Genomic DNA, 25,030 nt, shown 5'->3' on the forward strand with positions numbered 1-25,030 from the left:
AGCTGAGATCCATTTGCATGAGGACACAGAGGCTTCCAGTCTGAGGAAACAGGATGGGCTGAGAAGTTGGCTGGACCATCTAAGATTCCTGCTACAGTACAAGAACACGTTGTCCTATGCATTTTTTTACATGGTATTGATGATGCAAACTCAGGTACTCATCATACCTGTGTGGCAGGCAGCTTATCATGAGTCATGAGTCATATTCTAGCCCTTATTTTCCATGTCTAAGTTATAGTTTAAGATTAAAGAGATGACAAGTTATGAAATGTGTCTCTAAATGTGATGAGCTTAATCATCTCAATATAACTTTGGAGATTTTGTGATTCTCTTCCAAATGGAAGAATTATTTTTTCCATTTGGCATTATAGAAAAATTTAGCTGTTCAACATTTGGAGTTAAAGAATATCTTAGTAAATGTTTCATGATCTTTGAATATTAATATATAAAATAGGCATGTTTATTTAAACGTTTAATTGTTTAAATAATTAAATTTATGTTTAAATACCATTTAATAATATTCAATGAATTTTAATAATCATTTATACAAAGTTCTTTATAGCACAACTTTTAAAGAAAATTTAACAATTGTATCTATATTATATATTTGAAAATAATTGATATACTTGATTGAATATATATAATTGATAGAAAAAAATTATTCTTATAGTTCATCTGCCATTATCTTTATATGATCAAACTCAAAGTATCAGAAAAATTTTCTTGAAATAAATCCACAGTTAATATGGCTTACAAATGTTTTCCCAAAATTTATTGGCCAAAGGGAAAAATCTAATTTTTTTTTAAGATTGGGATTGTGTTGATAAGACACATATTCTTTGGAAGTAGAAGAATGAATAAAGAGAAAATGTTAAGAAAGCTAAAAAGAGATGAAATCATTGCTGTAATAACCTGTATGGCCATTCATCAAGGATGAGCTTTCACAAATGCTGGAGTTCAGGAAAGGTGATCAAAAGAGTATTTGATTGGGAATATCTAGATTTAAGGTACAGAATTTTGGTAGGTATGAAACAAAATAAATTTAAGAGAATTATTGGTAGGAAATCTTAAATCTTCTCTTCCTGATATTGTAATGTATAGGGAAATGCCTGAAGTTCCTTTTCTCTCTGCCCAGCAACAAATTTTATTTAGGGAAAATCCACAGATAAATTTCAGTCAAGTATCAAGTGTAATTATACTGAATCATACAACATCAGGAACCACAATGAATTATGTAAATTAATATAAAAAATTCAGAATTGTGCCTAAATGGTATTCCTTAATTTAGCATTATAGTTTTGACACTGTATATCTTAAGACACATGATAAATCCTGAAAATCTCTATCAAGAGTTTATAGGCTCCTATACATGCACATAGGTCTATATAATATAATGCTATTGGTCCTTTGTAAGAGCTGATGTAAAACATGACTTGAATTCTAATTAGGCTTTTCTTAATCCAACTGATCACTCATTTGTACTGAACTCAGTGAGTCTTGTCCGTGTTCTGAAGGAATCAAGTTTCCAGTGTTTATCAATATCTCTTACTTCTTTGTAATAGAATATCTTGAAACATTCATATGAAAATATGGAATCCTAGATATTTTCCAGATAAATGAAGTAAATGTTCAGAGATGTGACTGGAAATCTTCTTTTAATGAAATGTTCGGTTAATTTATGCACAAAGCACTAAACCAGTCAGCACTATAGACAACTGAAGTAAAAGGCAATCTCAGTTAATGAGCTATTCTTCATGTCTTGTATATTTTGAATATGTTTATGCTTCCTTTGAAAACAACTTGTATTTAATTTTATAAGATAAAATCTCAGTTATATTCCATTTGTGAAATGACATCGTTTGTCTACATAATCAGGGTTAAAGTCATCAAGAAAACTCTGGTTTTAGAATTTCAAGTTTATCTTTGCTGTGGTTCAAGATATGTATTTACTTTTTTACTTATTTTACTTTTCTTCTTATATTATGAGTGTAGCTAGAAGACCATGCAAGTGCTTAGTAGAAGAATGTGTTTTTAAATGGTCAGCTCTGTAAACATACATAAATATAAGATTTTACATATTTAGTTGGTTGTATTTAGGAATATACATGCATATCCACCTACATATATGTATATAACAACAATTAATAAAGAAGGAGGCCATGGCCGCGTGGTGGTGGTGCACACCTTTAATCCCAGCACTCAGGAGGCAGAGCCAGGTGGATCTCAGTCAGTTCGAGGCCAGCCTGGGCTACAGAGTGAGGTCCAGGACAGGCACCAAAAGTACACAGAGAAACCGTGTCTCTAAAAGGAAAAAAAAAAGGAGGCCATGAATTTGAAAGAGCACAAAATGAAGTATGTAGGAGCATGTGAAGGGAGGATAGCAAAAAGGAAATGATCTAATTATAGTCTAGTGTCGAAAAGTAAATGCCTAAAAGACACAAAACAAATGATAATAGTAAAGTTTATTTAAAGGCTAGCTATTTGGTGGTGCAGTAAACAAATGTCACAGGGATAGAGTGATGGCTCAATGATTAAGAGGGTTTGCAACTGTTCTTTCAGAGAACCAAGTTCAGTTTCCAACACCAGCACCCACATCAAGTGGCTCACAACAGTCTGTAACTTTAATTCTGGAGGACCCAATAGCATCTCCTGGCCTCCCGAGGCACCTGTACACATGGAGCACCTTCTCAAATAGACATACAGACACATATATTAATAAAAAATAAATCTTACATTATGTTACAGTGAAAAGCTGAGTGGTTATCCATTGAGGTATTGCCTCAGTGGCTCCTGTTTGATGAACACACTGTTTATTAATTATCTTTATGGTGTTCTGGGTCCATTTACTTAAATAACAAACATAAGAAAAAAATGGTAAGGAAACGTAAGTGAAATTCTGATACCATGTGTAAAACAACTGACTCATTCTTTACAGTTTATGTTAAAGAAAGAATGTCAATAAATGAAAGCATACCATTCTTATAGTTGAGCATAGTTTATTCATTTAAAAACACATTCTTCCACTAAGCACTTGCTGCTGTTCTTGTTGAAGATAATAAGATATGTCTTAGGTAATGAAAGTCAGAATATGTCTAAATAGAAATCCTAGACTCTATATCTATCTATAAATATATATCATTATTATTGGTTAGAATGTGAAGAAAATATGGTTTCCCATGATAGTTTTCTTGATACTACAAATGATCCATAAAGTAAGGTGGTATATGGCATGTAAGATTATGTGCTGCATACAAATAATGAATGTCTCTATCATCACTCTACCATCTTCCATTTTTGGGTACTGTTATTTCAACTCATTTCTTATCATTGCCATCAAGACATCTACAGAATATCAAGTTATATTATAAAACAAAGACAGCAGGAGATCTTGAAAGTTTCCACAATGCTCTCAGTGTTGAGACTTCTGTGTTTTATCTGAATAGTAGAATGCTTCATTAATCTCTAGGGATCTATGGTTCTAGTCTCTAGCACTGAAGACAGAGAGTGAGAGAGAGAAATATATATATATAGAGAGAGATTACAGAAAACTATTCATTACAGAAAATTATATTGATAATCTCTTCTGCATAGTTATGTAATTTCTTGTATATATGAACATAAAACTTTATAATAGTACATATATATATATATATATATATATATATATATCAAATAGTTATCTAGAAAACATGTTTTGCCTTTGATTTTTCTACTGCTTACTGTATTTCAAAAACACAATATCCTGGGGCTGTGCAGGCACACAGAATGGAACAGAATACTTCAGGTCCTTGGAACATGACAGATATTTCCACAAAATTTCCAGCCATTTTCTCACCTCTCATGTTATGTACATCTATTGGTTGCATAAATTGATCAATAAAAAAGATTAGATTTTCCCAGGGTGGAGAATAATGTACCCATAGAAAATTATGTGAGCCCATATTATAACAAATAAAAATCAAGATTGCCTTTACTATATCATCCACACAACACCACACAATTTTTTTATTAATTTGATTTTTCTATTATACCTTTTTATTTTTATTTTTAATGTTTTTTTTATTCATTTTACATACCAACCACAGATCCTTCTCTCATCCCTCCTCCCCTCTTCCCCACCTCCCGTCCCCTATGCCACCTCTAATTCCCTCCTCCGAAAGGGTAAGTTCTCTTTAGATAGGGGGACATCTAAGCCTGGTGCATTCAATTGAAGCAGGACCAACCCTCTCCCTGCTGCATCAAGAGTGAGCAAAGTGTCCGATCACACTGGTTGATACCTTCTGCCTAATTTATCCAAGCAATGCTTCATCGAATATTTAGTACTAAATAGATTACTGGAATTCCCGTCTTTGTTGGCTTTTCCACTTGATTCATTTATTAATCCTCTCATCCTAGTATCTTATTCCTTCAAAAGTTTTCTTAATATCACTGTTAAAATTAAAATATATACATTAAAAGTAAACTGTATCTCATATTTTACTTGTTAAATTCTGAATGTGACAATAAGTACATTTTTCCTAAGTTTTTTTTAAAAAACATGATTTTTAAATAACATTGTTCAGCTAATTATCCATAATGGGTTTCTGTGGAAGGACCACTGAAGTCTACATAGCACCTATGTCCATCTTCAGTGCCAGTAATACTAAAGTAAAGACTTTGAAGAACTTCCGCACACTAGATTTTTGTTTGTTTGTTTGTTTGTTTGTTTTTGTGTGTTTGAGTTGTGTTTTGGCATTGAAGAACAAGTAAGTATAGTTGTTTGAAACATCTGGTCCACCTTTGGTCAGAAATCAGTTTGCCTCCTTTGGGTATTCCAATAATCAAACACCCTAAATATAAACACTGGCCAAATTATTTTAATATGAAATAGGAAGGCATTGCTTTTAGCTTCTTGTTACTTTCATGACTCAATGTTCTAACATTTTCTCCACTCTCATGAATAGGTAAAAATGATACCTATGTAACAAATAATAACCCCAAATTGGTCATAACCTGAACCACTATTAATAAAGATAATAGCTGTTTTTTTTATTTAGGAATAAAAAGTTTTCTACAAAACTTCTAGTTCTCCTGTTGAGCTGTCTCTGCCACGTCTCTTACTAAGAGAGACAATCACATGCCTGTTTTACATTCCTTCAACTACACCCAGTATCACAGTGGGTGACATCTCTTCACATGCCTACAGTCCAGCTCTCCTCCATATGCTTTGGGTTGAACAGAAGACATCATCCCACTTGAACTTGCTTTGTATTTGTCAGATTAGAAACATTTGTGCAAAACTTCAGAAAATTATCCTGAAATAACTGATTATTTAAAAAAGAACTTCTCTACGGTTGGCAAGAAGTGCGTGTGTGTGTGTGTGTATATGTTCATGTGTGTGTGTGTGTGTGTGTGTGTGTGTGTGTGTGTGTGTGTGTGTGTGTATCTAGGGTTGCATGTTTCAAAGCATAGGTAATGTTATGCGAGTAGACCAATGAATTTGTCTCAATGGTCTCTTTACTTCTTCTGTTAAAGAAAATGTTCTGAAATGTTTACAAATCAGTACTTAGGGACCTCACTTAAAATGAGAAAACATATTATTTTAAACATGTGGTTAAAAGGTCACATATTTACACCTGTAACAGTAGACATTTTAATAATGTGTTTTATTTTCTGTAGAGAGAGATAAATCCTATATGTAGATATCCCCATATATTAATGCACTTGACATACCATTTGTTGCATCTTACAAACATGTATTTTGCTGATAAACATACTGTGAGAAACTAGAATTAATTTGTTATACTAGTGAGCTATATATAATCAGAATGATATTTATTTTGTGTGCTTCAGATATTTCACAGTGACAGTCCTTGGCTGTTAGAAACACCCACTTCATACCAACACCTGTGAAGAATTGAAGACAATTTCTGAAATGAAGTATTTATGGAGGTTTTGCTTTTTAAAGGCTGTTAATTTTTTTTTCTTGAACATTCTTTTAGGGATGCTGATTGTCAAGACGTTCAAAATGTGTTTCACAGGATGTTGTTACTTATTTTGAAAGATCATTTTTAAATCAGCATTATCTTCTTAGTTTATTATTAACTTTTGAAAATCGTATTTAAAGAGCCCTTGTATTTTTTTCCAGTTCCATTGGATCCCAGAGGGAACAGTCTCTACTAATCCAGAAAAACTTTAGTTTAAAGAATAAAAATAACACCATAAAGATAGTTCATATAGTCAAAAAAATGCAAGTGCTGAAGCAGTTTTTTTTTTCTACATGATTTCTTCTTTAGAGGGTACATATAAATTGAGTTAATGCTGAATAAGAAGTCATATATTTTTTTGCAAATTACATTAGGAACTTCTAAATTTGATAAACCAAATGTGGTTCATACTTGCAACCAGCAAAACAGTAATTGCGATTACTACCAATACATGCTAAAACTGATTCTATCAGTGAGAAACATGCTCACATTGCTAATTGCAACTCTTTGAGAGCTTCACAACTACAACAAGGCTTTGACAGACACCTTTCATAGTTAAGATTCCAGGTCACCCTGTCATTGGGATGAATCTATCTCAATCACAAGGAAAAGTTGTACAATTTGCCTTCATATTAATCTTAATTTCTGCCAATGAAGCTTCATGTTTTCATCACTATCTTGAACTCAAGTCAAGCACCCAGAGTAGTGAGCAGTCCAGAGGAATGCCCCATAGACAATAGATTTCTTACAAGGAAAACACACAGTCTTGGTAAAGTCAGGCTTCTCTTTCGGCTGGAAGCACATTTTTCCACCCAAAAAGACTTTATAATAAACTACAAAGGCAATGAACCTGTCACCAGGGCAGGGACAAGGTACAAAATACTTTCCTTCTATTGATACCTTTTCATGCAAGGATCCTTCCCACATCTGATGGTTACCTTTTTATTTAAGTTCTTATACAAGCTTATGGGTTAAGTGAAGTTTCTAGGAGTGTGAGACATTTTCATCTAGGGTGTTTCCAGGCAAGGCTATTTCTCATTTAGATTAGAGCAATACTTTATATATCTCATAAAAAAAATCTTCCACAATACACTTTGGACTTGATTAGTTTGTCAATGTCTCCAATCTTGTGAAAATATTCCCTGATATTTGATTAACTGAAACCTTCCTTCTCTTCAGATGTTCCCTCAATTGTAATCAGCAACGCATGTGTCAACATTTCTAATTAGTAGAACTAATTAATATTTATTGAAGGCACACAGGGCAGGTGATGGTATTCTAGAGATCTGTATATTCTCAGAAAATTTTCTTAGCTGGAAACATTATGTTTGTTTGTACACAGATGAGAAAATGCACAGAGCTTGGAAATCAAAGGTTAAGGATTCTTTCAGTGATATTCATGTCACTCCTACTATTCCTAATATGTCCTGATATGTCTGACACTATAGAAACAAGCCAGAGAAAAAGCCATGTGACTAATGTTCCCCTTCCCAAAGTCTGCACTTCATCTCTTGCAACTTGATTATCTGAGCCTGGAAGTAATTAAGATTTATAGCAAACTCATTGAGGCAGCTGCTTGCAAAAGAAAACGATGATTTTGAAAAAGCAGCAACTACAAATATAATTGTTTGTTTGAAAAAATCAACAAACACCTTGCATACAGAAAAACATTGAATTTGCTGAGCTCTGGTGGTAAAGTTCAATAAGGGCATATTCACACAGAATCTTAATTTCCTGTGATGCTATCTGATATTTCACCCTGGAGATGTTTATAATATGAAGTACTTCAAGGTTTCTCATGTGAAATACTCTGATGTTGTACACTTTTATTAAAAAATCTTAATGGAAAGGCAGAACAAAACACAGCCAAGAGCAAAGCATATTAATGTAAACCACAGATTTTATGTTCAAAACAAATGAGATTGTAATGCTACACAAATTTTAGTGAGATATGTGGAAATTAAACAAGGTACATTACTGTGTTTAGATTCAAGGATGAAATAAAAGTTTGATATATCACATTTTGGTTAATTTTGATTGCTAACATGTATGTACATTTTAAAAGGATAATAATGTTGAAATCATAAGAGAAATTTTATATAATTGATAATTATAAGGGAAATAAATTGAAGGTATCTTGTTTAAATGGTACCATATTAAGTATTATTAAGGAAAATATGATAACTAACAAAATTTAAATTTAGATAGACAGATATTGTAAATAGGTAGAGAAATGGTAGGTAGACAGCCAATACATGTAAGCATGTAATAATTATATACACACACAAATAAACACACACACATATGTATAAAAAAGGATGACAATGTTAATCTATAATAATAGTAAAGACCAAAGATGATTTTTAAAATATAAAATCATTTTTACTTTTAAACAAATAACACAAGAAAAGATTTAAAACAGTACTTATAGATTTCTTAAAATAATGTTCCAAATGGAAACAAAAAGCCACAAGAATGTGTACTTGTTTTCATTTTAAACTACAGAAGTAAGAGGGAAATCCATACTAAAAAAAAATCTATGAAAAGTTTAGCTCATTGGTACAGGTTAAACTATTCAAACTACTGTGGTCATTTGTAGAGAATGCTGTGGACTCATGTGTTGTTCAGGTTAGAGAAAAGGTTTGGAAGGACATGTTTAAGGTTCCCTTAAAGCGACATTAAACAATCCCCAATGATAAATTGATAAAGGGGTAAAGTTATATTATTAATAGCAAAATAGTGAAAAAAGAGCCAAATGCTAGTCAATAGAAAATTTGCTATATAATTATGAAATATTCAGCTGCCATAATGATGTGAAATCACATTCAAAACATTGAACACCCTCTGTTGTTGTGAAGTTACCCTGGTAATGCCTGCAAAAATAGGCAGAGAAGGCTGTACACAACAATGAAGTTATCAGTGTGGTTTAATGGGACACTGACTCAAAGCATGTGACACTTGTAAAATCTAATGAAACAGAGGCATTTATAGTCTTTTAGTTGGGGATTTATTAAACCATTACCTGTTATGGGCAACTGATGTTAGAACTAATGACAGAATTAAAATTCTACTAGAAAAGTATGAAAAAGTGTTATTTAAAAATTGAAATGCAAGGAAGAATTATATTATAAATAATGCATATTAACATAGTGTCAATTTACCCCCACACCCTACTTCATCCCTTGAAGGGACACCAGCTCAGAAGATGTGAAAGAGGAAGAAAGATTGCAGCTAGCTTGCACAGTATTAGTAATTAATTGGAGATTTTTATAGAGTCCTGTCTTAGGGTTTCTATTGCTGTGAAGAGACACCATGACCATAGCAACTCTTATGAAAGAAAACATTTACTTAAGTTGCTTACAATTCAGAGATTCAGTCTATTATCATCACAGCGAGACATGGCAGCATGCAGGCAGACATGATGCTGGTGAAGGGGCTGAGAATTTTACATCTTGTTTTGCAGGCAACAGGAAGTCATCTGAAAATCTGGGTTTACTTGAGATCTCAAAGCCCTCCTCCACAGTGACACACTTCCTCCTACAAGACCACACCTACTCTAATAAGGCCATACCTCCTAATAGTAACACTCTATTTGGGGGCCATTTTCTTTCAAACCACTGCAGGTACCTCCCCTCAGAGCTGAGGAAACCACATGGAAGATAAGGAAGAATTGTAACCGCCAGACTGGTCAAGCCACCTGAATACAGCCCATAGAATTAACTAAGCAGCGCTCATACAGGCTCACAGAGACTGACGCAGCAATCACAGAGCCTGTATGGGTCTTTCCTACATCCTCTGTATATATATATATATTATACTTGTTAGCTTGATGTTTTTGTGGAGCTCCTAACAGTGGGAGTTGGGGTATCTCTGACTCTTCTCTTGCTCATGGGATCCTTCCTACTGAGTTGCCTTGCCTAGCTTTGACATGAGTGTTTGTTGCTAGTCTTATTGTGTGTGTCTCGTTATGCTGTGTTTGGGTGGTGTTCCTGGGAGGCCTGCTCTTTTCTGAAGGGAAATGGATGAGGAGTGGATCCGGGGAAGAGGGGAGGTGGCGGCACCAGGAGAACGGGAAGGAGGGGAAACTGTGGTTGAGATGTATTGTATGAGAAAAGAAATAAAAATAACAGGATCAACTGGACAACATAAACATTAATGAAAGAAAGAAGTTGTAGAATATTTGTATTCCATAAATAGTTTTCACAGTTGTCTTACAAAACAGCAAAATTCTTTCAGGAACTTTTGGCAATGGGACTGTGTTTGTAATAACAATATAAAATAGTTACTTTCTTTCCTCACATTTTCTACAAGCTAAATGAGAAAAGTTCCAAGTCCAGACAGCCGATGAGATGAGAGTGTCTTTCCGTCCTTCCTCGCCTCTTCTGTCTGTGCCTCTCTCTTCTGAATGGCGTATCTACACTGGAGAGGACAACTGCTTTACCCCATTTCAAGGATCAAGTCATTTGGGTCATATTTTATTCAGAAGTTCATTGAAAAACTGATTAAATGAAGAGGTAAGTGTGGGGTCTTACCCCACTGGGAACTTAGATCACCTCTGAGGAGGTGGTCTGGAACCGAGGAAAAGTAAGTGCGCTGCTCCCTGGTTTCCCAGCCTTCCTCTTACCACTGCACATCAGGTGCAGCGGGAGTCATATAAAGCAGGAACTCCTTTATTAGGAAACAGAAGCTCCTTTTAAAGCATAAACCCACAAGGCTCAGGGGAGAAGGCGTCTCTTTGACCAATCATTTTATTTTATTTTATTTCATTTTTAATTTTTTTTTTTTTTTGGAGGGGAGTTTCAAGACAGGGTTTTTCTGTGTAGTTTTGCACCTTTGTTGGAAGGACTAATCATTTTAAAGGTCACCTGATCATGAGTCTAGGTGCCCAGTATCCCTCATGCCATCGACAAGGGGATCAGGTGCGGACATCATCTGGCCTGGCCTAAAGATGCAATCATGTTTGATTATAAACAGCTTGGGTCCCACACTCCATGCTGCCTCTCGGCGCCATCTTTACTGTATGCCCCACAGTAAGAAGTTTGAAAGTGAAATTTACCAGGGAAGAAAAGTGAATTTGAGGATCTTAAAATTATAGATGAACTCAACCATGGACATTTCTAGGACATTCTACATATACACAAGAATCATCTGAAGTAGAGAAAGAATATTCTTGATCTATAACAATGTTTCTTATTTATTATTAGTTTATTATCTACTAAATAAGTTCAGACTTAGTCATAAATCCTTTTAAGTCTAAGTCTGGTGTTTGAAAAACTTAAATCTAATCCCCAGCTAGAGGTAATGTTAAGAAACAATTCCAACTCTGGCATGTTTTTTTTTTGCAAAGATATGATAGTTCATGAGGTTAAAGCTTAACTACACATCTACCTCTCTGCATGCATTCAAGTTATTATCCTTACATCTATACTTCTTTCTTATGTCTTAATAACAAATCTGTACAGTAGCTATAGATCAAAATCTTTGCATTTAAGTGCTAATGCAATAAAACCAATTCCACCTTCATGTTTACCTAGTCTATAGCCATGAATGGATTAAATTTGTGAGAACATTATGAGCATTTCTTTCTGAAAATACATAATTTAACCAGTGTATCATTTACTAAATAGAAATTTATTCTCTTGGCATATAAACAATGTACAATTTAATACTATATAAACATACCCCATTGTGTTGGTTTGAATAAAAATAGCTCCCATAAGCATTTCCTTGTTTACTAGGTTTGATTTAAAACAACTTTTTCTATTTCATTTTACTCTTCAGAATGGCAAATATTAAAGGAAAAGCCAAAAATTGCTAGCGGTGATACAGGGAAAAAGGAAGGGAAGCCTCATTTATTATTTATTATTCAAGCTGGTATAGCCATTGTGTAGATCATTAAGGATAATTCTCAAAAAGCTCAAAGGAAATCTACCATATGATCTAGCTATGAGCACCATGTTCATTGCTGATTTATTCTTAATAGTCACCAAATGGAAACAACCTAAATGTCTTCGAAGTGAAAAATTCATAATGAAAGTATAGTAAATATATATTGTGGAATACTATTCAGATGAGGAAAAATTAAACTATGAACTTTGCAGGTAAATGGATGGAATTAGAATAGTTCATAAGAAATGATATAACCCAGACTCAGAACACCAAATTTTGGAAGTTCTTTCTCATTTCAGTGTTCCTAGATATAAATCTTCAGATGTGATTACATAGCCTATAGAAAATATAGTACAATTTTTAGAATAGTGGGATTAGGGAGGAATAGAGAGGGGAATAGCAATGTATAAGTTATCTGGTAGGGGAATCAGAAAGTGAGATTCTTTGGGAAAGAAGAGAGAGTTAAGTATACAAGGAAGAATGTGTGTAAAAACAATAATAAGAATATCTGGAAATGCCATAAGACATGGTATTGTTAACTATTTATCTAAAAATATACATATAATTGTTATATTGTTATACACACATACACACACACACACACACACACACACACACACACACACCCCTTAAAGAGATAAAAGCCACCAAAGACCCCGAATGTCAGACATGAGAAGTTTTCTTTGAGTTGTTGGTTAAGGCTTTCCAAGAGACACACAAAACATATTGCCTATTGGTGTTGCCCTTGGTTATATCCCAAGACTGAAAGATCAGTCCCTATTGATGAAAACACTATGTACTTCAGAACCAGAGCTCAGAGGCTCCTAAGCTCAACCTCACCTGAATGTTCCCTCCCTGAGGACTAGCTTTTGTGTTACCAGAGGGCACCATGCAAGCTTCCAAAGGAGGGAGGCAACCAACAGTCCTACCCAGTTATGGGCATGCCTATGAACCACATCAATGACAGCATGGCCCGATAACCCTTATTATTCAGGAGTGGCATGCATATCTTAGTGGTAGCCAACAGCTCTCTAATTGAAATTAAAACCTGTTCAATAGAGAAAAATGCCTGATACAGGAAATCAAGCTGACTACTCAGTGCTAATTAAGTCATGTCTATTGGAGGATAACCTATTTTATCGAATAATGGAGAGTTGTTGGGCCCAGTTCCAGTGAATACATGTACAGTGCCATCCTCTACCTAAGGCTCAGAGAACATTGCAGAAGAGGGAGTAAAAAGATTGTAAGAGCCAAAGGATCAGAGAGTTTGCTGTGAGACCACGTCTCCTAGTAATGTTAGAAGCTAAACACACGGAGTCTCACCAACATGACTGCCCAAATTTGAGCTGATCAAGGATGACACCAGTGGATATGCCAAAACTGAGAGTGTAAATCCCATGAGGCCTCAACCCTACAGGCAACTGAGGAAAGCTGAGAGTGGGAGTGGTGCTCTTCCTCAAGGAAGAGCAAACCAGTTGATTATGTAATGGTAAGCAGTCAGCCAAGAATACATATATACAAGTAGCATTTAGTTAAAATGCGTTTGAGGTTTTTTTTTCCATTTAAAATGATTTGGGCTTTGGGTTTCCTGTATATTGCCTTTATTATGGTGAGATGTGCTTCCTGTGTCCCCATTACCTCCAGGACGTTTATCATGAAGCTATGAAGGCTTTATAAAAGGCCTTTTCTGCATCTAATATAATGATCATGTGCTTCCTATCCTTGAAGAAAATAGAGAATAGGAACAAACTCAAAGATACAGGAAAAACTTTCTGAATATGTGCTGTGGGATGTCTTTCTATACACTGTGAATATGTGTTGCACTGATTGGTTGATAAATAAAGCCATTTGGCCTATGGCAGGGCAGAATGAAGCCAGGCAGGAAAATCCAAGGGAGATAGATATGAAGAGAAAGGAGAGGAAGAGAGGTGCCAGCCAGCTGCCCAAGGAGCAAAATGCTAGCAGACCAGTAAAACCATGGAACATGTGGCAAAACATATTAATTTAAATTGGTTAATTTAAGTATAATAGGTAGCTCGCAAAAAGCCTGAGCCATTAGGCCATGCAATTGATAATATAAGCCTCTGAATGATTATTTTATAAGCAGCTGTGGGACCTCAGGGCCAGCCACGACCCAGAGAAACTTCTGGCTACAAACATGAGCCCTACAGCTCAGGTACTAAGTCCAACAGTTAATGAAAAGGACCTTGTAAACCTAAAAAGCTTGTATACAGAACATGACAGCACTGCTTGAGTGAAGAGGATATATCTGACAGAGGATTACTAGCAACTTTTTACAAAAAAAGTAAAGAATTGTCAGGCAGTGATGGTGCATGCCTTTAATCCCAGAACTAAGGAGGCAGAGCTAGGTGGATCTCTGCGAGTTTGAGACCAGCCTGGTAAACAGCAAGATCCAGGACAGGCAACAAAACTACACAGAGAAACCCTGTCTCGAAAAAAAAAAATAGTAAAGAATCAAACACTAAGAGAACAACTTTATTTAAAAATGTAGCCTGTAAATAAACACAGTGTTCTCAAAAGATAAAATGAAAATTCCTGAACATATTTTTAAAATATCCACTTGCTTAATAAGCAGGGAAATGAAACTTAAGACTACTTTGAGAATTCATCTTGCACCAGTCTATATGGCCAAGATAAGAAGAAAAAAAAGGAAGGAGGAGGAGAATGAGAAGAAGGAGGAGGAGGAGAAGAGGGAGAGGAGGAAGAGGTGGAGGAGGAGGAGGAGGAGGAAGAAGATGAAGAAGAAGGAGGAGGAGGAAGAGGAGGAGGAGAAGGAGGAGGAAGAGGAGGTGGCTTGCATGGGTGTGGGGAAAGAAAAATATCTATTCAGTGCTTCTGTGAAATAAAATTGGTGTAGCTACTGTGAAAATCAGTGTGTTCCTCTAAAGTCCAGAAAAATGACCTACCATATACCTATACCACATTTGAGCATATGCTGAAAGAACTCCATATCCTACCTACTGTAAAGATTCCTGCTCATGAAACCTTAATTAGAACAATAAAGCAAGAAAGGAGATAAAGAAAGTTCAAATAATGGGGAGGGAAGAAGTAAAAATATCTTTATTTGCAGGTGAAATTATTACATACATAAAAGATCTAAAGTTTCACTTGAAAACTCCCACATCAGGTGAATGCATTCAGCAAAGCACCAGCGGAAATTTTTAATACATAGACAGAGAGGAATAAACAGTAGCGTTCATATACACAAGTGACAAAGATACCTAGGAAGACATTAAGGAAACAATAACATCCAGTGGCCTAAAAAGTGTGTGTGTGTGTGTGTGTGTGTGTGTGTGTGTGTGTGTGTGTGTGTGTGTGTGTGTGTGTGTGTGTGAAGAATATATCTAACCATGGAAATGAAGACTTCTACAGTGTAAACTTTAAGTCACTGGAAAAAGAAACTGGGGAAGATACCAGAAGATGGAAAACTCACCATTCTCATAGTAGGGATAATATTTTGAAAGGACATTCTCCCAAAAGTAATTGACAGATCAAAGTAGACACTTCTCAAGGTACCAAACTGGAAGCACCAGACCCTCTATTTATCAGTTAAAGTATTGCAAGTTTATTTGAGGCAAAGTATTATTCCATTAAATGTTTCATAAATATTCATTCATAATAAACTTAAATATATTGTAAAGAGTATAAGTGGACTAGTTTAAATTCAAAGGTCACAATTTACTGAATTAAGTTTACCACATCAGAGTGAAAATAAGCTTTCTCACATGGTATAGTTTTTAATTGTGGCAGTATTGGTGGTTTCATTCCTTTCAAACACGTTTTTATTTAATTCAGAAAAGTCAGAAACAGAGAGTCACAGATCTAAGTGAACTTTTCCTCATAAGAAATTTGGTCTTAAGTGTAGTTTATAAAAAAGTTGACTTTCTGGTTTTTTTTTTTTTTTTTTTTTTTTCCCTTGCTGTAGGGAATTTAGCTTTCAGTTAAAAGTTCTTTCTCCGGTGAAAATTGATTTTCCCCCTTAATCTAGAGGAATGAAATATGTGTAGCTCAGCAAAGGAGGGACAGAGGTCAAGGGGTAAGCAGTTGGATGGGCGAATCTGCTCTCAGTCTGCCACGTGATCTCCAGCATGTGGATGCTCCCAACAGGGAGAACCCGACAGTGGCTTAGGCTGAAAATGCTTGAGAGAAACTTCAAACACGTCTGTTTCATAGTCCTGAGAACATCTAGACTCTTCAGCCACAATCTTTGCTGTTTCATGATTTTTCTTTTTAAGAGGACAGAAGAAGCCTGGTAACACAGCTTAGATTTCCTTCTAGTAGCTTTATGCTCTATGGCGTGAGTGGTCTTTCATTAAGCTCTGTATGTAATAAACTCCCAGGATTTCATTCGAAAGTATACCAGATGCAAGCGAGGAAGTTTCCTTTCATTTATTTTATTCTTGTTCAAAGATTAAAGTGGGCACCATGTTCTGCAGGCATACACATAGCTTCAAAGCTGCAGTTGGGATTTAAATTGGGCTCTCTAAGATTCCGTATAAGTGGCCTTGCAATATAGTCTGTCTTCAGTGTTCACAGTGAGAGATGTATTGCTCCAGCTACAGGACTTAAACTTCTTAAATATGCCAAGGTCTTTTCTTGTTATTTGCTTTGTCATGATGCTATGCCAGTACTGTTTTCAGTTCTCTAGCAGCTCAAATGGTGTATAATTCTCAAATTAAGGGGTTTTAATGATAAAAGTGCTGTGAAATTGTATTTACAAAGTGTCCCTTTCATGACTGCTTTTGTTACACATTTCAATCATCAAACTTAACGTTTAGCAGAAACATGCAAACAAATAAAACAACAACTCCCCTTTAGGCTCTGGCAACAAACAGACGTATTAAGTAAAGAACAATTTTTGGAGTTCAACCAACCTTTTCATTTTCTAAAATACTAGACATAATTTGCTTATTTTCATCTAAATGTTTTTTGGTTTTTTCCTCATAGTTAGGGATTAGTTAGAAGCATGATTTACTAGTGTTTACCACCAAATGCACATTGTTACATCCACAACCAGGAAGCTGCTATAAACACTTTAATCAACAAGACCCTTGATGTAAAATGAACTCAGGCATTTAATTAAGAGATTTTCTTTGAGCAACATGCATCATGGCTATGTCTCTGGATTACAATGACAAAATCATTTCTTCAGTTTTTACTCTTACTTTTCTTCTTAAGTCTGTGCATTAACCTGTGAATGGCTAAAAAGATGTATGAATTTTATCCTGGTTTTCTTCTTCAAATCATTATTTTTCTCAGAGTATGCTGTTTGCTTTACTAGGCTTCTTTTCACTCTTTTGTATGTATTATAGTTTTGCTTGCATGTACGTGTGTGTGCATCACATACATTCAGTGTCAGTGGAGGCCTGAAGAGGGATTTTCTGCCCCTTTGACTGGAGCTACAGATTGGTGTTAGTTAGAAGTGGGTGCTGGAAACTGAACTGAGCTCTTCTAGAAGAGCAGCCAATGCTCTTAACTGTTCAACCATGTTCCCAAACCCTTCTTTCTTGTTTTTATTAATAACCATTTTTCTTCATTTTAAAGGTGTTTATTATAGTGTTTATGTGACACTTTCTTTGAATTTTAGTTTATTTTATTGAAATTATATAGTACAAGAATTAACCTGAAATACAAATTACAAATTAAGTTCCATTTACATCATTTATGCCCTTGTATATATGGCCTGAGTCTGATTGGGTTCACCTTCTCAATGATGTTTCTCTATCATAAATCCAAACACTTATAGCCAGATGCTCCTTACCCCCTCTACTATTTTAATAGTTGGGGGCATAGGAGTATAGATGGAAGATGAATAAACAGGATTTCATGAGGCATAAATATTCATTATTGTTCCCAATATGCTGCTTATTTTTCAGATCCTGCTGGGTCCTGCCAGAAAATCAGAGGGTATTCACCAAGGGAGCACACTTAATGGAAAATTCGCTGCATTTTTCCTAATGCTCAAATTGGCAGTCTGCATGTCATATGCTGAACACAGAAATTCATAGGAGTGCATGGAGCAGTTTAACACAATCTGGGAAATGTCTATAAACTTGATTTTCATATGTATTTAATATCTGATAGCAAGAACAAAGGGTATGAATCTTTTTTATAAATAATTAGATCAGTATGATTAATGATGTGTGCATGTTACATATTTATATGTACATACACATACATATGTATTTAAGTATTGTATGAATATATTCCATTTGTTTAACAAGGCCTATTTACTTAAAATATAAGAGCAAGATAAAACAGTTCTTAATAATTAGATACAATTTTTAAAGATTTCTATTCAATCCTTAGATTAAATTTTAAAAGAGTATGTTTGATAGTCATGCTGTTCACAGAAAACACCTTTGACTATTGTTTTTTATTAATAATAATAATAATATAAAAACCATTTTATTTCCTTTTCATAATTGGTCTCAATTCTGATAAACTGTAAGCTTAAATGATCTTATGAAACCAAAAATAAGAGAAATAATATTTCTGGAATAATTACTGTTATTACTACAAAATGATAGAGATAAAATTTGCCAAGATTATGGGGTTGTCATCATTATATATCATTACTATTTGTGTAATGCTTCAGCTATTCCATTACACTTCAGAAATATACAACACAATTTATGCTGTTATATTTGCTGAAAAACACAAATAAGAAGCATTTATTGTTCTTTCATTTTCAATACCTCAGTTTTTTGTTTTGTTTTGCTTTTCATGATAGGGTTTCTTTGTGTAGTCTTGGCTGTCTTGGAACTAGCTCTTTAGACCATCCTGGCTTCTAAAACTCAGAGAACTGCCTGCCTCTGTCTCCTAAGTGCTGGAATTAAAGACATTTGCCACCATTACCCAACACTTCATATTTTTACATTGTTTAAATGGGCATTTGTTATATATTCATAAAATACTCAATTCAGAATTTCTTCTTGATGTTCATATCAAGTAAGGGTGAGGTAGAATGTATATAAAATTGTAGCAGGATATTTAGAACAAATGTCTAATACAAAGGAAAGCACCATTAGACTATGACACGTTATAAAATATCTTTGTGTGATGGCACATTTCCTGTACGCCCAGTAGTCCTGAAGCAGAGACACAAAGATGGTTAGAAAATGTTAACATAGTAGTAATTTCTAGGCCAGTCTTGGATGTAAACGAATTTCTAAAAGGGTCTTATTAATAAAAAACACAGAGCCAAATTAGCAGTGAAAGTCTTAGATCAGGGACACAGGGAAAGCCACTAGCCAACCTTACCAGCTCTGCAGCTTCCAAATGAGAGTTACTTCCTGTCTACCCACATCTTTATTGCCTTGCTGTTATGCCCTCTCAGTGGCTCTCTTAGCCTAGCTACCTCACTTCTTCCCTACACAGCTCTGTCACTTTCTGTCTGTCTGTACAGACCTCCAGGTCTCTATGGTTGGTACTGGGATTAAAGGTGTGTTTCACCATGCTTGGCTCTCTTCCCTAGTATGGCCTTGAACACACAGAGACCCTGCCTGATAAGTGATGGATTAAGGGCATGTGCTGCCTGATTTCTTTGTTTATTTAAAATGGCTGGTCTTTTCCCCCTGATCTTCAGGCAAGCTTTATTTATTAATGCACAAATAAAAAATCACCACATTTTAAAAACAGCTTGGTACTGGCATAAAAACCGACATGTGGACCAATGGAATCGAATTGAAGACCCTGACATTAATCCGCACACCTATGAACATATAATTTTTGACAAAGAAGCCAAAAGCGCACAATGGAAAAAAGAAAGCATCTTCAACAAATGGTGCTGGCAAAACTGGATATCAACATGTAGAAGGCTGCAAATAGATCCATATCTATCACCGTGCACAAAACTTAAGTCCAAGTGGATCAAGGACCTCAACATAAATCCAGCTACTCTGAACCTGCTAGAAGAGAAAGTAGGAAGTAGTCTTGAACGCATTGGCATAGGAGACTACTTCCTAAATAGAACACCAGTAGCACAGACTCTGAGACAAACAATCAATCAATGGGACCTCTTGAAACTGAGAAGCTTTTGTAGAGCAAAGGATACGGTCAACAAGGCAAAGCGACAGCCTACAGAATGGGAAAAGATCTTCACCAACCCCACATCTGACAGAGGACTGATATCCAGAATATATAGGGAACTCAAGAAATTAGACATCAAAATGCCCAACAGTCCAATTAAGAAATGGGCTATAGAACTAAACAGAGAATTCTCAACAGAGGAAACTCAAATGGCCGAAAGACATTTAAGGAACTGCTCAACATCCCTAATCATCAGGGAAATGCAAATCAAAACAACTCTGAGATACCACCTTACGCCTGTCAGAATGGCTAAGATCAAAAACACTGAAGACACCTTATGCTGGAGAGGATGTGGAGCTAGGGGAACTCTCCTCCACTGCTGGTGGGAATGCAAGCTTGTACAACCACTTTGGAAATCAATATGGCGCTTTCTTAGAAAATTGGGAATCAATCTCCCCCAAGATCCAGCTATACCACTCTTGGGCATATACCCAAGAAATGCTCAACCACACCATAAGAGCACTTGTTCAGTTATGTTCATATCAGCATTGTTTGTAATAGCCAGAACATGGAAACAACCCAGATGCCCTTCAACTGAAGAATGGATAAACAAAATGTGGTACATATACACAATGGAATACTACTCAGCAGAGAAAAACAATGGCATCATGAGGTTTGCAGACAAATGGATGGATCTAGAAAAAATCATCCTGAGTGAGGTAACCCAGACTCAGAAAGACAAACATGGTATGTACTCACTCATAGCAGGATACTAGACATGAAACAAGGATGACTTGTCTGCTACTCACATCACCAGGGAGGCTACCTGGAAAACAGGACCCCAAGAAAGACACAGGGATCACCCAATGACAGAGAAATGGAATGAGATCTACATGAACAGCCTGGACATGAGTGGGGGTAATGAAAGGCGAGGGTTGAGGGAAAGAGAGCTTGGGGGAGCGGGAGATCCCAGCTGGATCAACAACAGAGAGGGAGAACAAGGAATAGGAGACCATGGTAAATAAAGACCACATGAGAATAGGAAGAAGCAAAGTGCTAGAGAGGCCCACAGAAATCCACAAAGATACCCACACAACAGACTGCTGGCAGAGGTCGAGAGACAGCCTGATCTGACCTACTCTGGTGATGGGATGGCCAAACACCCTAATTGTTGTGCTAGAAACCCCATCCAACTACTGAGGGATCTGGATGCAGAGATCCATGACTAGGCCCCGGGTGGATCTCTGGGAGTCCAATTAGCGAGAATGAGGAGGGTTTATATGAGCGAGAGTTGTTGAGACCAAGGTTGGATAAAGCACAGGGACAAATGGCCAAATGAATGGAAACACATGAACTATGAACCAATGGCTGAGGGGTCCCCACTGGATCAGGCCCTCTGAATGGATGAGACAGTTGATTGGCTTGATCTGTTTGGGAGGCACCCAGGCAGTGGGACCAGATCTTGTGCTCATTGCATGAGTTGGCTGTTTGAAACCTGGGGCCTATGCAGGATTGTTTGGCTCGGCCTGGGAGGAGGGGACTAGACCTACCTGGACTGAGTCTACCAGGTTGACCTCAGTCTGTGGGGAAGGCTTTGCCCTGGAGGAGATGGGAATGGGGGGGGGTGTTGAGGGGAAGGTGAGGGGGACGGGAGGGGGGAGAACAAGGGAATCCGTGGCTGATATGTAGAACTGAATTGTATTGCAAAATAAATTAATAAAAAAAAAAAAAGAAATGAAAAAAAAAAAAAATCACCACATTTGAGCACAAATAAAATATTACCATATTTCCCTTTTTTAATAAAAATAAAAAAGTTATAATTAATATAAAAAACTATATACAATAAGTAAAATAACTGTATACAATATACACAAGCAATAAATACATCAACAATATCTAGACCATTTCCATTGACAAATTCAGAGAAAATATTCCAGTATCTATCCTATTTTGCTGAGTCTACAATGTACCTAATTCACTTTCTATCCTAACTGATATTACCAATAGGAAACTATCTTACAATATCTTTCAAACTTATATACTTTACACTCCTTAGTGAGTTTCTTTTCTGAATTTCTTAACAAGGAAAATTGTTACTACAACTATCTAATCTTCAACTCCCTCAGAGACCCAAGAAGGAAATAATATTACCTAGTAAAACAGGAAGTACAAAACAAGTGACTTCCAAAAAAATGAGTTATGGCCGGGCGGTGGTGGTGCACACCTTTAATCCCAGCACTCAGGAGGCAGAGCCAGGCAGATCTCTGTGAGTTCGAGGCCAGCCTGGGCTACCAAGTGAGTTCCAGGAGAGGCGCAAAGTTACACAGAGAAACCCTGTCTTGAAAAACAAAAAAAAATGAGTTATGATGGAAACAGCCAGCTGCTTGGACAGTCACCTGAGTTGGGGCATCATGTTCAGCCTACAGGCTTAGCATATCTGACAGACTCATTTGTGAAGTAGGATGTACACACGGCCTATGGTTTGACCTCACATTCAGTGTAACTATTCCATGTACCAGATAAATTTGAATTCCACCAGTGTCCTGTCATGATTCAGGATTTTAAATTCTGGAAATTGCTGGTGTTTTTGGAGTTTGGCTGCCTGTTCTTCTCGACTTGTGGGTGGCTTCATCTCCTCTATTAAAAGCCAGTCTACCATCAGCCTAAGTACTCCTTCAAGAATAACTGTTTCAGCTACTGTTCCACTGCACACCAGAAGCCATCAGTCCACTGCCTGTTCAGCTGCCTTGAAAGAAAGGGACACTGTACCTTTTCTGGATTGTGAAGCCACTTCAGCAATGGTGCCACATTGTCCTGGCCCCAGAGGACACCTGTTGCCAAAGTTCCAATCACACTTTTTTTGGCAAGGATCAGTAGTCCTTTGTTTTGTGTCCTCTTTGTCCATTTTGGATAACATACTGTCAGCAATCTATTCGAGGGCACTTTGTTGTCCAGTGGCTAACTTTTGCCACAATAAAAGTTAACTCCATATGCATTTTCTTCAATGGCCATATCTTCTCTGAAGTAGAATGGTGCTGCCAGGAGCAGACATGTCTCATAGTTACAAAAAAAGAAAAAAATCTGTTATTAAAACATTTTAAATGCCATATTCTGTAGATCTCTGAAGGGTATGAAGATGACCTGTCTATCTAAAATATATCTCTGCTTGACCTTGAAAACATACCTAATACGACTACAAGTTCAATTGTAATGTCTAAGCACTAACATTCATTTCTTTATATCCTAATATTTGATAATAATAACATTCAAGGATTAGCAAATTGCATTACATTATTAAATGAACTGTATAGGTACAATATCCTGAACAAGATTAGAAATATATGTACAGCATTTTCTAACAATATCAATCAATATCAATCTCAATATATATAATTTGTATGCATTATATAAAAATCTAATCCAATGCAAAGTATTTAAAACTAGTAGTTGTCTTTTAAAAGTAGATTCAATAATCTACCTTTTTATCTGTATCATGTCTCTATTCTCTCTTTTTTTAGAGTAGATTCAATAATCTACCCCTTATTCTATCATTTCTTTATCTCTTTTTTAGAGTAAATTTGAATCTACCTCTTGTCTTTATCCTCTTTTTTCTTTTTCTTTCTTTTTTTGGGTGTGTGTGTGTATGTCTCCTCTGTGTTTGGAGCAATCACAGTTTGATAAATGTCTGCCTCTCAGAATCATGAACCTTCCTCCCTAGAAGAGAATATCTTCACAGCAGTTTCTCCTCACCACTTGCCTCGCCAAACTTCTCCAAACTGACTTTTGCAGGTGCTTTCTCGTAACTCAGTGATCCTGGCAATTGTTCTCTGAACATGCAGTGGTAAAATGAACCCTTTGTCCCAGGTAGCAGCATCATCACAGTCACTAACACCATGAGAAGCAGCCAGCAACCCGGAGCAGAAGCTGCTGCCTCCATGGTCCCATTGCCACTGTTTGTGGCTCATCCCCGGCTGTAGCTTCTCCTTAGCAAACCTCCCAGTCTGGTCTCAAACTCGGGATTCTCTTGCTTCTGTCTCCTTTTGTGTACCCCAATAAATTTATCTGGGGTCAAAGAACAAAACAGCCATTAGATAGACACAGAAGCCAGGCATGGTGGCATACACCTTTAATCCCAGGACTTGAGATCTCATGTCTTGCTTGGGAAAGACACATGCCTTTAATCCCAGGAAGTGATGGCAGGAAGCAGAATGGTATATAAGGCAGGAGGACTAGGAACTAGAGGTCTTTTTAAGCTTTTAGGATTTTAGCAGCAGTTCAGCTGAGATCCATTTGGATGAGGACACAGAGACTTCCAGTTTGAGGAAACAAGATGGGCTGAGAAGTTAGCAAGGTGAGATTAGTTGTGGCTTGTTCTGCTTCTTTGATCTTTCAGAACCCCAAAATCTGCCTCCAGGTTTGTTTTTATAAATAAGACTTTTTAAGATTCATGCTACACTTGGATACATAGCCAGAACCTGTTAATAAATAGAACAAAACAAATAACAAACTGAGTAAACGTAAATAAAGGAAGAAATGCACAGACAGTCATAGAAATACAAAGGAATTGCTATTTTGTAAATATGAAGTTTCTGGTGTTAAATTATATGGAAAATAGTCTTTCTTAAAGGGACAAGATTTCCCTCATAAGAAACACTTGTCAGAATTGCAAAACAGATTTTCTTACTGCAGTTTGAAGAATAAAAATGCTTCAGATGTCTAACAATGGAAGCTATGGATTCTACTAAATAATGTTCTAGGTAGAGAGGGAAAAAATATTATCTGGGCCAAGATGATAATGGTACAGAAGAGTGAAAGTCCCTATTGACATTGATGAAATAAAATGAATGTGTCATTGTGGTGTGTTTCTATTGTTCAGCTGCTGAGGGGTTATAAATATAAGTGGAAGTGTGGAATTTCAATCTTAATGGTTGGGGTGATGGTTCCATTTTTGAGACACTTGCCACATAAAGTAAAGTCAGATGCATTTGCCTGCCAATAATCCCATGGCTAGATGGGAGACAGACAGGAGAATCTCTAGAAAATTCAGGTGTAGGGGTACTAGGTAAAGACAAGAGACCCTGTCTCAAACAAGGTAGGAGGTGATCACCATTGCCCAAGATAGT

This window comes from Peromyscus californicus, unplaced genomic scaffold (genome assembly GCF_007827085.1).
Source record: "Peromyscus californicus insignis strain IS unplaced genomic scaffold, ASM782708v3 Scaffold_5__1_contigs__length_169319896, whole genome shotgun sequence".
In the NCBI taxonomy this organism is placed as follows: domain Eukaryota; kingdom Metazoa; phylum Chordata; class Mammalia; order Rodentia; family Cricetidae; genus Peromyscus; species Peromyscus californicus.